The sequence below is a fragment of the Crinia signifera genome, chromosome 3 (genome assembly GCF_055691185.1).
Source record: "Crinia signifera chromosome 3, ASM5569118v1, whole genome shotgun sequence".
In the NCBI taxonomy this organism is placed as follows: Eukaryota; Metazoa; Chordata; class Amphibia; order Anura; family Myobatrachidae; genus Crinia; species Crinia signifera.
The window spans coordinates 338,459,092-338,475,948 of record NC_139219.1 but is presented as its reverse complement, the minus strand read 5'-3'; the positions used below and the strand labels follow the sequence as shown (position 1 = coordinate 338,475,948).

General features: G+C 36.7%; 15 non-coding genes across 15 annotated transcripts; all 15 read left to right on the top strand.

Moving 5' to 3' along the window:
- Positions 1-429: 429 nt before the first annotated feature.
- TRNAA-AGC (transfer RNA alanine (anticodon AGC)) lies at positions 430-502 on the top strand. Its single transcript has one exon. It is a non-coding gene; the product is annotated as a tRNA-Ala (tRNA).
- Positions 503-1,685: 1,183 nt separating this feature from the next.
- TRNAA-AGC (transfer RNA alanine (anticodon AGC)) lies at positions 1,686-1,758 on the top strand. The gene has a single exon. It is a non-coding gene; the product is annotated as a tRNA-Ala (tRNA).
- A 1,805-nt stretch (positions 1,759-3,563) lies between these two features.
- TRNAA-AGC (transfer RNA alanine (anticodon AGC)) lies at positions 3,564-3,636 on the top strand. The gene has a single exon. It is a non-coding gene; the product is annotated as a tRNA-Ala (tRNA).
- A 549-nt stretch (positions 3,637-4,185) lies between these two features.
- On the top strand, positions 4,186-4,258 carry TRNAA-AGC (transfer RNA alanine (anticodon AGC)). The gene has a single exon. It is a non-coding gene; the product is annotated as a tRNA-Ala (tRNA).
- An 876-nt stretch (positions 4,259-5,134) lies between these two features.
- On the top strand, positions 5,135-5,207 carry TRNAA-AGC (transfer RNA alanine (anticodon AGC)). Its single transcript has one exon. It is a non-coding gene; the product is annotated as a tRNA-Ala (tRNA).
- Positions 5,208-6,077: 870 nt separating this feature from the next.
- TRNAA-AGC (transfer RNA alanine (anticodon AGC)) lies at positions 6,078-6,150 on the top strand. Its single transcript has one exon. It is a non-coding gene; the product is annotated as a tRNA-Ala (tRNA).
- Positions 6,151-6,699: 549 nt separating this feature from the next.
- On the top strand, positions 6,700-6,772 carry TRNAA-AGC (transfer RNA alanine (anticodon AGC)). The gene has a single exon. It is a non-coding gene; the product is annotated as a tRNA-Ala (tRNA).
- Positions 6,773-7,648: 876 nt separating this feature from the next.
- Positions 7,649-7,721, top strand: TRNAA-AGC (transfer RNA alanine (anticodon AGC)). Its single transcript has one exon. It is a non-coding gene; the product is annotated as a tRNA-Ala (tRNA).
- Positions 7,722-7,964: 243 nt separating this feature from the next.
- TRNAA-AGC (transfer RNA alanine (anticodon AGC)) lies at positions 7,965-8,037 on the top strand. Its single transcript has one exon. It is a non-coding gene; the product is annotated as a tRNA-Ala (tRNA).
- Positions 8,038-11,884: 3,847 nt separating this feature from the next.
- On the top strand, positions 11,885-11,957 carry TRNAA-AGC (transfer RNA alanine (anticodon AGC)). Its single transcript has one exon. It is a non-coding gene; the product is annotated as a tRNA-Ala (tRNA).
- Positions 11,958-12,201: 244 nt separating this feature from the next.
- TRNAA-AGC (transfer RNA alanine (anticodon AGC)) lies at positions 12,202-12,274 on the top strand. Its single transcript has one exon. It is a non-coding gene; the product is annotated as a tRNA-Ala (tRNA).
- A 1,176-nt stretch (positions 12,275-13,450) lies between these two features.
- Positions 13,451-13,523, top strand: TRNAA-AGC (transfer RNA alanine (anticodon AGC)). The gene has a single exon. It is a non-coding gene; the product is annotated as a tRNA-Ala (tRNA).
- A 244-nt stretch (positions 13,524-13,767) lies between these two features.
- TRNAA-AGC (transfer RNA alanine (anticodon AGC)) lies at positions 13,768-13,840 on the top strand. The gene has a single exon. It is a non-coding gene; the product is annotated as a tRNA-Ala (tRNA).
- Positions 13,841-14,083: 243 nt separating this feature from the next.
- Positions 14,084-14,156, top strand: TRNAA-AGC (transfer RNA alanine (anticodon AGC)). The gene has a single exon. It is a non-coding gene; the product is annotated as a tRNA-Ala (tRNA).
- An 862-nt stretch (positions 14,157-15,018) lies between these two features.
- TRNAA-AGC (transfer RNA alanine (anticodon AGC)) lies at positions 15,019-15,091 on the top strand. The gene has a single exon. It is a non-coding gene; the product is annotated as a tRNA-Ala (tRNA).
- The last annotated feature ends 1,766 nt before the right edge of the window (positions 15,092-16,857 follow it).

Genomic DNA, 16,857 nt, shown 5'->3' with positions numbered 1-16,857 from the left:
GTCAGACTTAGCTAATTATGCCAACTACTCACACCATTTTAAAAGAGAGACACCTTATAATATGTTAGTAAATCATCTCCCAATGCCATTTTTTTGAAGTTGTCATTCATCAATGGGGATTTAGCTCAGATGGTAGAGCATTCGCTTAGCATGCGAGAGGTAGCGAGATCGATGCTCGCATTCTCCAAATGTTTTATCCTTTCATTTCACTTGTAGATACCCTTAACAGTCCAAATGTTTTAATCTTTCATTTTATTTGTATATACCCTTCACAGTTACAAATAGTTTTTTGTCATGCAACATATAAAAATATTTAGTCAGACTTAGCTAATTATGACTAGTACTCACACCATTTTAAAAGAGAGACACCTTATAATATGTTAGTAAATGATCTCCCAATGCCTTTTTTTGAACTTGTCATTCATCAATGGGGAATTAGCTCAGATGGTAGAGCGCTCGCTTAGCATGCGAGAGGTAGCGAGATCGATGCTCGCATTCTCCAAATGTTTTATCCTTTCATTTCATTTGTAGATACCCTTCACAGTGCAAATTTTTAAATCTTTCATTTTATTTGTGTATACCCTTCACAGTTACACATAGTTTTTTTGTCATGCAACATATAAAAATATTTATTTAGACTTAGCTAATTATGACAACTACTCACACCATTTTAAAAGAGACACCTTATAATATGTTAGTAAATGATCTCCCAATGCCTTTTTTTAAACTTGTCATTCATCAATGTGAATTAGCTCAGATGTTAGAGCGCTCGCTTAGCATGCGAGAGGTAGCGAGATCGATGCTCGCATTCTCCAAATGTTTTATCCTTTCATTTCATTTGTAGATACCCTTCACAGTCCAAATGTTTTAATCTATAATTTTATTTGTATATACCCTTCACAGTTACAAATAGTTTTTTGTCATGCAACATATAAAAATATTTAGTCAGACTTAGCTAATTATGACAACTACTCACACCATTTTAAAAGAGAGACACCTTATAATATGTTAGTAAATCATCTCCCAATGCCATTTTTTTTGAAGTTGTCATTCATCAATGGGGAATTAGCTCAGACGGTAGAGCGCTCACTTAGCATGCGAGAGGTAGCGAGATCGATGCTTGCATTCTCCAAATGATTTAGCCTTTCATTTCATTTGTAGATACCCTTCACAGTCCAAATCTTTTAATCTTTCATTTTATTTGTATTCACAGTTACAAATAGTTTTTTGTCATGCAACATATAAAAATATTCAGTCAGACTTAGCTAATTATGCCAACTACTCACACCATTTTAAAGGAGATACACCTTATAATATGTTAGTAAATCATCTCCCAATGCCATTTTTTTAAAGAAGTCATTCATCAATGGGGAATTAGCTCAGATGGTAGAGCGCTCGCTTAGCATGCGAGAGGTAGCGAGAACGATGCTCCCATTCTCCAAATGTTTTATCCTTTCATTTCATTTGTAGATACCCTTCAAAGTCCAAATGTTTTAATCTTTCATTTTATTTATATATACCCTTCACAGTTACAAATAGTTTTTTGTCATGCAACATATAAAAATATTTAGTCAGACTTAGCTAATTATGACAACTACTCACACCATTTTAAAAGAGAGACACCTTATAATATGTTAGTAAATCATCTCCCAATGCCATTTTTTTTGAAGTTGTCATTCATCAATGGGGAATTAGCTCAGATGGTAGAGCGCTCGCTTAGCATGCGAGAGGTAGCGAGATCGATGCTCGCATTCTCCAAATGATTTAGCCTTTCATTTCATTTGTAGATACCCTTCACAGTCCAAATGTTTTAATCTTTCATTTTATTTGTATATACCCTTCACAGTTACAAATAGTTTTTTGTCATGCAACATATAAAAATATTTAATCAGACTTAGCTAATTATGACAACTACTCACACCATTTTAAAAGAGAGACACCTTATAATATGTTAGAAAATGATCTCCCAATGCCATTTTTTGAACTAGTCTTTCATCAATGGGGAATTAGCTTAGATGGTAGAGTGTTTAGCATGCGAGAGGTAGCGAGATCGATGCTCGCATTCTCCAAATGTTTTATCCTTTCATTTCATTTGTAGATACCCTTCAAAGTCCAAATGTTTTAATCTTTCACTTTATTTGTATATACCCTTCACAGTTACAAATAGTTTTTTGTCATGCAACATATAAAAATATTTAGTCAGACTTAGCTAATTATGCCAACTACTCACACCATTTTAAAAGAGAGACACCTTATAATATGTTAGTAAATCATCTCCCAATGCCATTTTTTGAAGTTTTTGTTCATCAATGGGGAATTAGCTCAGATGGTAAAGCGCTCGCTTAGCATGCGAGAGGTAGCGAGATCGATGCTCGCATTCTCCAAATGATTTAGCCTTTCATTTCATTTGTAGATACCCTTCACAGTCCAAATTTTTGAATCTTTCATTTTATTTGTGTATACCCTTCACAGCTACACATATTTTTTTTGTCATGCAACATATAAAAATATTTAGTCAGACTTAGCTAATTATGACATCTACTCACACCATTTTAAAAGAGAGACACCTTATAATATGTTAGTAAATGATCTCCCAATGCCTTTCATTTGAACTTGTCGTTCATCAATGGGGAATTAGCTCAGATGGTAGAGCGCTCACTTAGCATGCGAGAGGTAGCGAGATCGATGCTCGCATTCTCCAAATGATTTAGCCTTTCATTTAATTTGTAGATACCCTTCACAGTCCCAATCTTTTAATCTTTCATTTTATTTGTATTCACAGTTACAAATAGTTTTTTGTCATGCAACATATAAAAATATCCAGTCAGACTTAGCTAATTATGCCAACTACTCACACCATTTTAAAAGAGAGACACCTTATAATATGTTAGAAAATGATCTCCCAATGCCATTTTTTGAACTAGTCTTTCATCAATGGAGAATTAGCTCAGATGGTAGAGCGTTTAGCATGCGAGAGGTAGCGAGATCGATGCTCGCATTCTCCAAATGTTTTATCCTTTCATTTCATTTGTAGATACCCTTCAAAGTCTAAATGTTTTAATCTTTCATTTTATTTGTATATACCCTTCACAGTTACAAATAGTTTTTTGTCATGCAACATATAAAAATATTTAGTCAGACTTAGCTAATTATGCCAACTACTCACACCATTTTAAAAGAGAGACACCTTATAATATGTTAGTAAATCATCTCCCAATGCCATTTTTTTGAAGTTGTCATTCATCAATGGGGATTTAGCTCAGATGGTATTGCGTTCGCTTAGCATGCGAGAGGTAGCGAGATCGATGCTCGCATTCTCCAAATGTTTTATCCTTTCATTTCACTTGTAGATACCCTTCACAGTCCAAATGTTTTAATCTTTCATTTTATTTGTATATACCCTTCACAGTTACAAATAGTTTTTTGTCATGCAACATATAAAAATATTTAGTCAGACTTAGCTAATTATGACTAGTACTCACACCATTTTAAAAGAGAGACACCTTATAATATGTTAGTAAATGATCTCCCAATGCCTTTTTTTGAACTTGTCATTCATCAATGGGGAATTAGCTCAGATGGTAGAGCGCTCGCTTAGCATGCGAGAGGTAGCGAGATCGATGCTCGCATTCTCCAAATGTTTTATCCTTTCATTTCATTTGTAGATACCCTTCACAGTGCAAATTTTTGAATCTTTCATTTTATTTGTGTATACCCTTCACAGTTACACATAGTTTTTTTGTCATGCAACATATAAAAATATTTATTTAGACTTAGCTAATTATGACAACTACTCACACCATTTTAAAAGAGACACCTTATAATATGTTAGTAAATGATCTCCCAATGCCTTTTTTTAAACCTGTCATTCATCAATGTGAATTATCTCAGATGTTAGAGCGCTCGCTTAGCATGCGAGAGGTAGCGAGATCGATGCTCACATTCTCCAAATGTTTTATCCTTTCATTTCATTTGTAGATACCCTTCACAGTTTAAAAGTTTTAATCTTTCATTTTATTTGTATTCACAGTTACAAATAGTTTTTTGTCATGCAACATATAAAAATATTTAGTCAGACTTAGCTAATTATGACAACTACTCACACCATTTTAAAAGAGAGACACCTTATAATATGTTAGTAAATCATCTCCCAATGCCATTTTTTTGAAGTAGTCATTCATCAATGGGGAATTAGCTCAGATGGTAGAGCGCTCGCTTAGCATGCGAGAGGTAGCGAGATCGATGCTCGCATTCTCCAAATGTTTTATCCTTTCATTTCATTTGTAGATACCCTTCAAAGTCTAAATGTTTTAATCTTTCATTTTATTTGTATATACCCTTCACAGTTACAAATAGTTTTTTTGTCATGCAACATATAAAAATATTTAGTCAGACTTAGCTAATTATGACAACTACTCACACCATTTTAAAAGAGAGACACCTTATAGTATGTTAGTAAATGATCTCCCAATGCCTTTTTTTTGAACTTGTCATTCATCAATGGGGAATTAGCTCAGATGGTAAAGCGCTCGATTAGCATGCGAGAGTTAGCGAGATCGATGCTCACATTCTCCAAATGTTTTATCCTTTCATTTCATTTGTAGATACCCTTTACAGTTTAAAAGTTTTAATCTTTCATTTTATTTGTATATACCCTTCACAGTTACAAATAGTTTTTTGTAATGCAACATATAAAAATATTTAGTCAGACTTAGCTAATTATGACAAGTACTCACACCATTTTAAAAGAGAGACACCTTATAATATGTTAGTAAATGATCTCCCAATGCCTTTTTTTGAACTTGACATTCATCAATGGGGAATTAGCTCAGATTGTAGAGCGCTCGCTTAGCATGCGAGAGGTAGCGAGATCGATGCTCGCATTCTCCTAATGATTTAGCCTTTCATTTCATTTGTAGATACCCTTCACAGTCCAAATTTTTGAATCTTTCATTTTATTTGTGTATACAATTCACAGTTACACATAGTTTTTTTGTCATGCAACATATAAAAATATTTAGTCAGACTTAGCTAATTATGACAACTACTCACACCATTTTAAAAGAGAGACACCTTATAATATGTTAGTAAATGATCTCCCAATGCCTTTTATTTGAACTTGTCATTCATCAATGGGGAATTAGCTCAGATGGTAGAGTGCTCGCTTAGCATGCGAGAGGTAGCGAGATCGATGCTCGCATTCTCCAAATGTTTTATCCTTTCATTTCATTTGTAGATACCCTTCACAGTCCAAATTTTTGAATCTTTCATTTTATTTGTGTATACAATTCACAGTTACACATAGTTTTTTTGTCATGCAACATATAAAAATATTTAGTCAGACTTAGCTAATTATGACAACTACTCACACCATTTTAAAAGAGAGACACCTTATAATATGTTAGAAAATGATCTCCCAATGCCATTTTTTGAACTAGTCTTTCATCAATGGAGAATTAGCTCAGATGGTAGAGCGTTTAGCATGCGAGAGGTAGCGAGATCGATGCTCGCATTCTCCAAATGTTTTATCCTTTCATTTCATTTGTAGATACCCTTCAAAGTCTAAATGTTTTAATCTTTCATTTTATTTGTATATACCCTTCACAGTTACAAATAGTTTTTTGTCATGCAACATATAAAAATATTTAGTCAGACTTAGCTAATTATGCCAACTACTCACACCATTTTAAAAGAGAGACACCTTATAATATGTTAGTAAATCATCTCCCAATGCCATTTTTTTGAAGTTGTCATTCATCAATGGGGATTTAGCTCAGATGGTATTGCGTTCGCTTAGCATGCGAGAGGTAGCGAGATCGATGCTCGCATTCTCCAAATGTTTTATCCTTTCATTTCACTTGTAGATACCCTTCACAGTCCAAATGTTTTAATCTTTCATTTTATTTGTATATACCCTTCACAGTTACAAATAGTTTTTTGTCATGCAACATATAAAAATATTTAGTCAGACTTAGCTAATTATGACTAGTACTCACACCATTTTAAAAGAGAGACACCTTATAATATGTTAGTAAATGATCTCCCAATGCCTTTTTTTGAACTTGTCATTCATCAATGGGGAATTAGCTCAGATGGTAGAGCGCTCGCTTAGCATGCGAGAGGTAGCGAGATCGATGCTCGCATTCTCCAAATGTTTTATCCTTTCATTTCATTTGTAGATACCCTTCACAGTGCAAATTTTTGAATCTTTCATTTTATTTGTGTATACCCTTCACAGTTACACATAGTTTTTTTGTCATGCAACATATAAAAATATTTATTTAGACTTAGCTAATTATGACAACTACTCACACCATTTTAAAAGAGACACCTTATAATATGTTAGTAAATGATCTCCCAATGCCTTTTTTTAAACCTGTCATTCATCAATGTGAATTATCTCAGATGTTAGAGCGCTCGCTTAGCATGCGAGAGGTAGCGAGATCGATGCTCACATTCTCCAAATGTTTTATCCTTTCATTTCATTTGTAGATACCCTTCACAGTTTAAAAGTTTTAATCTTTCATTTTATTTGTATTCACAGTTACAAATAGTTTTTTGTCATGCAACATATAAAAATATTTAGTCAGACTTAGCTAATTATGACAACTACTCACACCATTTTAAAAGAGAGACACCTTATAATATGTTAGTAAATCATCTCCCAATGCCATTTTTTTGAAGTAGTCATTCATCAATGGGGAATTAGCTCAGATGGTAGAGCGCTCGCTTAGCATGCGAGAGGTAGCGAGATCGATGCTCGCATTCTCCAAATGTTTTATCCTTTCATTTCATTTGTAGATACCCTTCAAAGTCTAAATGTTTTAATCTTTCATTTTATTTGTATATACCCTTCACAGTTACAAATAGTTTTTTTGTCATGCAACATATAAAAATATTTAGTCAGACTTAGCTAATTATGACAACTACTCACACCATTTTAAAAGAGAGACACCTTATAGTATGTTAGTAAATGATCTCCCAATGCCTTTTTTTTGAACTTGTCATTCATCAATGGGGAATTAGCTCAGATGGTAAAGCGCTCGATTAGCATGCGAGAGTTAGCGAGATCGATGCTCACATTCTCCAAATGTTTTATCCTTTCATTTCATTTGTAGATACCCTTTACAGTTTAAAAGTTTTAATCTTTCATTTTATTTGTATATACCCTTCACAGTTACAAATAGTTTTTTGTAATGCAACATATAAAAATATTTAGTCAGACTTAGCTAATTATGACAAGTACTCACACCATTTTAAAAGAGAGACACCTTATAATATGTTAGTAAATGATCTCCCAATGCCTTTTTTTGAACTTGACATTCATCAATGGGGAATTAGCTCAGATTGTAGAGCGCTCGCTTAGCATGCGAGAGGTAGCGAGATCGATGCTCGCATTCTCCTAATGATTTAGCCTTTCATTTCATTTGTAGATACCCTTCACAGTCCAAATTTTTGAATCTTTCATTTTATTTGTGTATACAATTCACAGTTACACATAGTTTTTTTGTCATGCAACATATAAAAATATTTAGTCAGACTTAGCTAATTATGACAACTACTCACACCATTTTAAAAGAGAGACACCTTATAATATGTTAGTAAATGATCTCCCAATGCCTTTTATTTGAACTTGTCATTCATCAATGGGGAATTAGCTCAGATGGTAGAGTGCTCGCTTAGCATGCGAGAGGTAGCGAGATCGATGCTCGCATTCTCCAAATGTTTTATCCTTTCATTTCATTTGTAGATACCCTTCAAAGTCCAAATGTTTTAATCTTTCATTTTATTTGTATATACCCTTCACAGTTACTAATAGTTTTTTGTCATGCAACATATACAAATATTTAATCAGACTTAGCTAATTATGCCAACTACTCACACCATTTTAAAAGAGAGACACCTTATAATATGTTAGTAAATCATCTCCCAATGCCATTTTTTTGAAGTTTTTATTCATCAATGGGGAATTAGCTCAGATGGTAGAGCGCTCGCTTAGCATGCGAGAGGTAGCGAGATCGATGCTCGCATTCTCCAAATGATTTAGCCTTTCATTTCATTTGTAGATACCCTTCACAGTCCAAATTTTTGGATCTTTCATTTTATTTGTGTATACCCTGCACAGTTACACATAGTTTTTTTGTCATGCAACATATAAAAATATTTAGTCAGACTTAGCTAATTATGACAACTGTGAGGGTACGAGTTCCTCAATCACTCAGACACCGAGCAGATGAAACCAGAAGAATGGTTTATTTTCCACAGCACGCACAAATAGACAATAAACAGTGGCAAAGGTAAATTGCAGAGTAGAAAGATATTCAGGTAGCAGGCCCAAACAGACAGTCCTTGTATAGTCACAGTCCCAGATCAGTTCCACAGGGCAAACTATCACTTATCCACACAGCAGTGATAGCAGATAACTGTATAAGTCCACACGATACCTAGACAGAGCATAACCTCTTAGTCCAGGACAGTCCATCAAATTCTCTTCCTGGCTTGTGTGCGAGTCATTTTAAAAACTTCCAATTCCCACGCTTCTCCATACCATCAGTGGGCTTGCACTCAATCCCTATTGGTGGATTCAAGTCAGGTTTATCCCCCCTCCCAGGTACTGCTGCTGCCCATCTGCTTCTGCCCCCTGCTGGGGTCGGTTCCAGAAAGTCTGGAAGTGGCCAAGATATGCATAGCAGAGTCAACCCAAGATATAAAACACAGTCTGATTACATTATGTGGTGGTCACCCCCTGTGGACAACCCTCCTGTTGATAGTAGGGGAATTTGATCACCCCCTGTGGTGGCCGGTTCCACAAAGTCTGCTAGAGCCCAGAGGTTTACAAAGAATTGTAAACCCCCCTGGGGAGATTGCCAATGGTACAATGCTTACATGAATAAAGTCCTGGGAAATACAGACATTACATTTGAGGTGGGATTATACAGCCTAATAATATATGATCTGGAACTACACACACATATAGGGAGTATATAGACATATATGGAGAACAAGAGGGTACCGACGGACTAAAATAGTACATTAATTACTACACCTAATAAAATATAGTAATTACAGATTTACAGTGAATCTGATAACCTCACATTCCTTCCCCTACTATTGTAGTCCCGGTACCCAGCTGTTCAGGAACCAATAACAACCTGGAATAGCGGGATGCAGAGCCGAGAATCTGGGGTTTGGATATACCACCTGAGTCCCACAGGGTGACATCATACCAAACCCATCTTGTAAAAGGCGGCTGGTTTGCAGAACCAGCAAGGGCATGATTACAGTCTAAGTCATACATTGGAACTAACAAGGGCTGTAGCAATTCCTCTTCTTCGGATTCTGGGTACCCCCCCTCTGCAACATTGTAACCTACTAATACTTTTGCCTCGGGCACAATGGGGCAGGGACCACTTTCCACCTCCCCCTCTTGCCCAAGGAACAGGGGCCAAACAGCAGGCCAATATAGGGGCTCTGGCCCTGGCACTTCCACCACCCCGTCATGTCCTTCCTCCCCCAAACCCAAACTAGGGGCATGGCACATTTCAGTCCAGCATTTGGTCTCAATGTCCAGGGCTGAGGAGGGACCCTCCATCACAAACAATTCCGCTGGTGGCTGCAGGACAGGCTGTGTCAGCTCTGTCCCCTTAAAAGCCAGATGCTCACCTGCAGCTACTTCTGCGCACACCTCCTTCTCCGCGATAGCCTCCTTCCCCAGCTGAGTATGCTGGGCAGCCCGAAACACGACGTCATCTGTGACTGGTGGGCTGGTGGCCTGGATGTTGTCGGATACTCCTCTAACCACGGCGATCTCTTCTTGGACGCAGTCCTCATAGATCCCCTGGCAGCAGGATAATAGCTCTGCATCTCCCACCTCAGCAAAAGGGAAGCAGTAGTGCAGCTCCTCCCTAGGATGGGGGAGAAGCAATTGCAAACGGTGCCTTTCATCACGCCCCCTGCAACACTGATCTTGCCATGCTGGGGTATCCAGGAGCCCCCGATCAATCGCCTCTTCCTCTGCCACCACGAAGCACTCCTCCAGACACTGCAATTGTTCCCACACACTCAACTGGGCACCGAAATGGAGGATCCAGGCTCGATAATCAGCAAATGCATTTGTAGGATCTCCCTGATCGTGAAGGATCTGCTGAAGGATTTCCCCGCGAGTGCAGGATTGGATGGGTATACCTCGCAGCTGACCTTCTGCTATCAGCTCCTCCATACTCATTTCTTCAAGGGCAGTTAGGGGCCCCCCTGACAACGACCCTTCTCTTGCGGTAACAATTAATTCTGTGGCAGACCCCTCGGTTGTCTGCCCAGATTGCAGTAGCCCCCTTCTAGACCTTTCCTCTGGTTCTATCTGGGGCATCAATTTATTCTGGACTTGTCCTTCAGCCTCAGAATATTGTCCTCTTTGTAGCATCTGGGTAACTGTAGCAATCACTTCCTCTGTAAATTCTACAAACTCTGGCTCTCCTAGCAGATTCCAAGAAGTGGCCTCACCTTTACAGTGCAGGAATGCATCCCCCAGGTAACACACTTTGTCCTGTATGCTGGATACTCTCCACCCGCTGACCATCTGCTGAGCGTCTTCCCAGTACTTCCAGATATACTGCATTTTCCTGACAATAAATAACAGATCCGGCTTCCCAGCCTGCCGATACACTGAAGAACCTCCATCCCTGAGCTCCTCTGCTACAGGGGTCTTGAGGCATCGATTTTCTTTCCTTGGAAACATTTTCCCTTTCACAGGACTGACACCTGCTCACTTGCTGAACATCACCTTATTGCATTTTCCGTTTCCTTACATATGGTCTGATCCTCTGTTCTCTGTGCTTTCTGTGCTCGATGGTTGGTGTCTGAATGATCCCACTGTCGCTGCCGCCAAATGTGAGGGTACGAGTTCCTCAATCACTCAGACACCGAGCAGATGAAACCAGAAGAATGGTTTATTTTCCACAGCACGCACAAATAGACAATAAACAGTGGCAAAGGTAAATTGCAGAGTAGAAAGATATTCAGGTAGCAGGCCCAAACAGACAGTCCTTGTATAGTCACAGTCCCAGATCAGTTCCACAGGGCAAACTATCACTTATCCACACAGCAGTGATAGCAGATAACTGTATAAGTCCACACGATACCTAGACAGAGCATAACCTCTTAGTCCAGGACAGTCCATCAAATTCTCTTCCTGGCTTGTGTGCGAGTCATTTTAAAAACTTCCAATTCCCACGCTTCTCCATACCATCAGTGGGCTTGCACTCAATCCCTATTGGTGGATTCAAGTCAGGTTTATCCCCCCTCCCAGGTACTGCTGCTGCCCATCTGCTTCTGCCCCCTGCTGGGGTCGGTTCCAGAAAGTCTGGAAGTGGCCAAGATATGCATAGCAGAGTCAACCCAAGATATAAAACACAGTCTGATTACATTATGTGGTGGTCACCCCCTGTGGACAACCCTCCTGTTGATAGTAGGGGAATTTGATCACCCCCTGTGGTGGCCGGTTCCACAAAGTCTGCTAGAGCCCAGAGGTTTACAAAGAATTGTAAACCCCCCTGGGGAGATTGCCAATGGTACAATGCTTACATGAATAAAGTCCTGGGAAATACAGACATTACATTTGAGGTGGGATTATACAGCCTAATAATATATGATCTGGAACTACACACACATATAGGGAGTATATAGACATATATGGAGAACAAGAGGGTACCGACGGACTAAAATAGTACATTAATTACTACACCTAATAAAATATAGTAATTACAGATTTACAGTGAATCTGATAACCTCACAACAACTACTCACACCATTTTAAAAGAGAGACACCTTATAATATGTTAGTAAATGATCTCCCAATGCCATTTTTTTGAAGTTTTTATTCATCAATGGGGAATTAGCTCAGATGGTAGAGCGCTCGCTTAGCATGCGAGAGGTAGCGAGATCGATGCTCGCATTCTCCAAATGATTTAGCCTTTCATTTCATTTGTAGATACCCTTCACAGTCCAAATTTTTGAATCTTTCATTTTATTTGTGTATACCCTTCACAGTTACACATAGTTTTTTTGTCATGCAACATATAAAAATATTTAGTCAGACTTAGCTAATTATGACAACTACTCACACCATTTTAAAAGAGAGACACCTTATACTATGTTAGTAAATGATCTCCCAATGCCTTTTATTTGAACTTGTCATTCATCAATGGGGATTTAGCTCAGATGGTAGAGCGCTCGCTTAGCATGCGAGAGGTAGCGAGATCGATGCTCGCATTCTCCAAATGTTTTATCCTTTCATTTCATTTGTAGATACCCTTCAAAGTCCAAATGTTTTAATCTTTCATTTTATTTGTATATACCCTTCACAGTTACAAATAGTTTTTTGTCATGCAACATATAAAAATATTTAATCAGACTTAGCTAATTATGACAACTACTCACACCATTTTAAAAGAGAGACACCTTATAATATGTTAGTAAATGATCTCCCAATGCCTTTTTTTTGAACTTGTCATTCATCAATGGGGAATTAGCTCAGATGGTAGAGCGCTCGCTTAGCATGCGAGAGGTAGCGAGATCTATGCTCACATTCTCAAAATGTTTTATCCTTTCATTTCATTTGTAGATACCCTTCACAGTCCAAATGTTTTAATCTTTCATTTTATTTGTATATACCCTTCACAGTTACAAATAGTTTTTTGTCATGCAACATATAAAAATATTTAATCAGACTAAGCTAATTATGACAACTACTCACACCATTTTAAAAGAGACACCTTATAATATGTTAGTAAATCATCTCCCAATGCCTTTTTTTGAACTTGTCATTCATCAATGGGGAATTAGCTCAGATGGTAGAGCGCTCGCTTAGCTTGCGAGAGGTAGCGAGATCTATGCTCGCATTCTCAAAATGTTTTATCCTTTCATTTCATTTGTAGATACCCTTCAAAGTCCAAATGATTTATTCTTTCATTTTATTTGTATTCACAGTTACAAATAGTTTTTTGTCATGCAACATATAAAAATATTTAGTCAGACTTAGCTAATTATGACAACTACTCACACCATTTTAAAAGAGAGACACCTTATAATATGTTAGAAAATGATCTCCCAATGCCATTTTTTGAACTAGTCTTTCATCAATGGGGAATTAGCTCAGATGGTAGAGCGTTTAGCATGCGAGAGGTAGCGAGATCGATGCTCGCATTCTCCAAATGTTTTATCCTTTCATTTCATTTGTAGATACCCTTCAAAGTCCAAATGTTTTAATCTTTCATTTTATTTGCATATACCCTTCACAGTTACAAATAGTTTTTTGTCATGCAACATATAAAAATATTTAGTCAGACTTAGCTAATTATGCCAACTACTCACACCATTTTAAAAGAGAGACACCTTATAATATGTTAGTAAATCATCTCCCAATGCCATTTTTTTGAAGTTTTTATTCATCAATGGGGAATTAGCTCAGATGGTAGAGCGCTCGCTTAGCATGCGAGAGGTAGCGAGATCGATGCTCGCATTCTCCAAATGATTTAGCCTTTCATTTCATTTGTAGATACCCTTCACAGTCCAAATTTTTGAATCTTTCATTTTATTTGTGTATACCCTTCACAGTTACACATAGTTTTTTTGTCATGCAACATATAAAAATATTTAGTCAGACTTAGCTAATTATGACAACTACTCACACCATTTTAAAAGAGAGACACCTTATACTATGTTAGTAAATGATCTCCCAATGCCTTTTATTTGAACTTGTCATTCATCAATGGGGATTTAGCTCAGATGGTAGAGCGCTCGCTTAGCATGCGAGAGGTAGCGAGATCGATGCTCGCATTCTCCAAATGTTTTATCCTTTCATTTCATTTGTAGATACCCTTCAAAGTCCAAATGTTTTAATCTTTCATTTTATTTGTATATACCCTTCACAGTTACAAATAGTTTTTTGTCATGCAACATATAAAAATATTTAGTCAGACATAGCTAATTATGCCAACTACTCACACCATTTTAAAAGAGAGACACCTTATAATATGTTAGTAAATCATCTCCCAATGCCATTTTTTTGAAGTTGTCATTCATCAATGGGGAATTAGCTCAGATGGTAGAGCGCTCGCTTAGCATGCGAGAGGTAGCGAGATCGATGCTCGCATTCTCCAAATGTTTTATCCTTTCATTTCATTTGTAGATACCCTTCACAGTCCAAATGTTTTAATCTTTCATTTTATTTGTATATACCCTTCACAGTTACAAATAGTTTTTTGTCATGCAACATATAAAAATATTTAGTCAGACTTAGCTAATTATGACTAGTACTCACACCATTTTAAAAGTGAGACACCTTATAATATGTTAGTAAATGATCTCCCAATGCCTTTTTTTGAACTTGTCATTCATCAATGGGGAATTAGCTCAGATGGAAGAGCGCTCGCTTAGCATGCGAGAGGTAGCGAGATCGATGCTCGCATTCTCCAAATCTTTTATCCTTTCATTTCATTTGTAGATACCCTTCAAAGTCCAAATGATTTATTCTTTCATTTTATTTGTATTCACAGTTACAAATAGTTTTTTGTCATGCAACATATAAAAATATTTAGTCAGACTTAGCTAATTATGACAACTACTCACACCATTTTAAAAGAGAGACACCTTATAATATGTTAGAAAATGATCTCCCAATGCCATTTTTTGAACTAGTCTTTCATCAATGGGGAATTAGCTCAGATGGTAGAGCGTTTAGCATGCGAGAGGTAGCGAGATCGATGCTCGCATTCTCCAAATGTTTTATCCTTTCATTTCATTTGTAGATACCCTTCAAAGTCCAAATGTTTTAATCTTTCATTTTATTTGCATATACCCTTCACAGTTACAAATAGTTTTTTGTCATGCAACATATAAAAATATTTAGTCAGACTTAGCTAATTATGCCAACTACTCACACCATTTTAAAAGAGAGACACCTTATAATATGTTAGTAAATCATCTCCCAATGCCATTTTTTTGAAGTTTTTATTCATCAATGGGGAATTAGCTCAGATGGTAGAGCGCTCGCTTAGCATGCGAGAGGTAGCGAGATCGATGCTCGCATTCTCCAAATGATTTAGCCTTTCATTTCATTTGTAGATACCCTTCACAGTCCAAATTTTTTAATCTTTCATTTTATTTGTGTATACCCTTCACAGTTACACATAGTTTTTTTGTCATGCAACATATAAAAATATTTAGTCAGACTTAGCTAATTATGACAACTACTCACACCATTTTAAAAGAGAGACACCTTATAATATGTTAGTAAATGATCTCCCAATGCCTTTTTTTTTAACTTGTTATTCATCAATGGGGAATTAGCTCAGATGGTAGTGCGCTCGCTTAGCATGCGAGAGGTAGCGAGATCTATGCTCGCATTCTCAAAATGTTTTATCCTTTCATTTCATTTGTAGATACCCTTCACAGTCCAAATGTTTTAATCTTTCATTTTATTTGTATATACCCTTCACAGTTACAAATAGTTTTTTGTCATGCAACATATAAAAATATTTAATCAGACTAAGCTAATTATGACAACTACTCACACCATTTTAAAAGAGACACCTTATAATATGTTAGTAAATGATCTCCCAATGCCTTTTTTTGAACTTGTCATTCATCAATGGGGAATTAGCTCAGATGGTAGAGCGCTCACTTAGCATGCGAGAGGTAGCGAGATCTATGCTCGCATTCTCAAAATGTTTTATCCTTTCATTTCATTTGTAGATACCCTTCACAGTCCAAATGTTTTAATCTTTCATTTTATTTGTATATACCCTTCACAGTTACAAATAGTTTTTTGTCATGCAACATATAAAAATATTTAATCAGACTTAGCTAATTATGACAACTACTCACACCATTTTAAAAGAGAGACACCTTATAATATGTTAGTAAATGATCTCCCAATGCCTTTTTTTTTAACTTGTCATTCATCAATGGGGAATTAGCTCAGATGGTAGAGCGCTCGCTTAGCATGCGAGAGGTAGCGAGATCTATGCTCGCATTCTCAAAATGTTTTATCCTTTCATTTCATTTGTAGATACCCTTCACAGTCCAAATGTTTTAATCTTTCATTTTATTTGTATATACCCTTCACAGTTACAAATAGTTTTTTGTCATGCAACATATAAAAATATTTAATCAGACTAAGCTAATTATGACAACTACTCACACCATTTTAAAAGAGACACCTTATAATATGTTAGTAAATCATCTCCCAATGCCTTTTTTTGAACTTGTCATTCATCAATGGGGAATTAGCTCAGATGGTAGAGCGCTCGCTTAGCTTGCGAGAGGTAGCGAGATCTATGCTCGCATTCTCAAAATGTTTTATCCTTTCATTTCATTTGTAGATACCCTTCAAAGTCCAAATGATTTATTCTTTCATTTTATTTGTATTCACAGTTACAAATAGTTTTTTGTCATGCAACATATAAAAATATTTAGTCAGACTTAGCTAATTATGACAACTACTCACACCATTTTAAAAGAGAGACACCTTATAATATGTTAGAAAATGATCTCCCAATTCCATTTTTTGAACTAGTCTTTCATCAATGGGGAATTAGCTCAGATGGTAGAGCGTTTAGCATGCGAGAGGTAGCGAGATCGATGCTCGCATTCTCCAAATGTTTTATCCTTTCATTTCATTTGTAGATACCCTTCAAAGTCCAAATGTTTTAATCTTTCATTTTATTTGCATATACCCTTCACAGTTACAAATAGTTTTTTGTCATGCAACATATAAAAATATTTAGTCAGACTTAGCTAATTATGCCAACTACTCACACCATTTTAAAAGAGAGACACCTTATAATATGTTAGTAAATC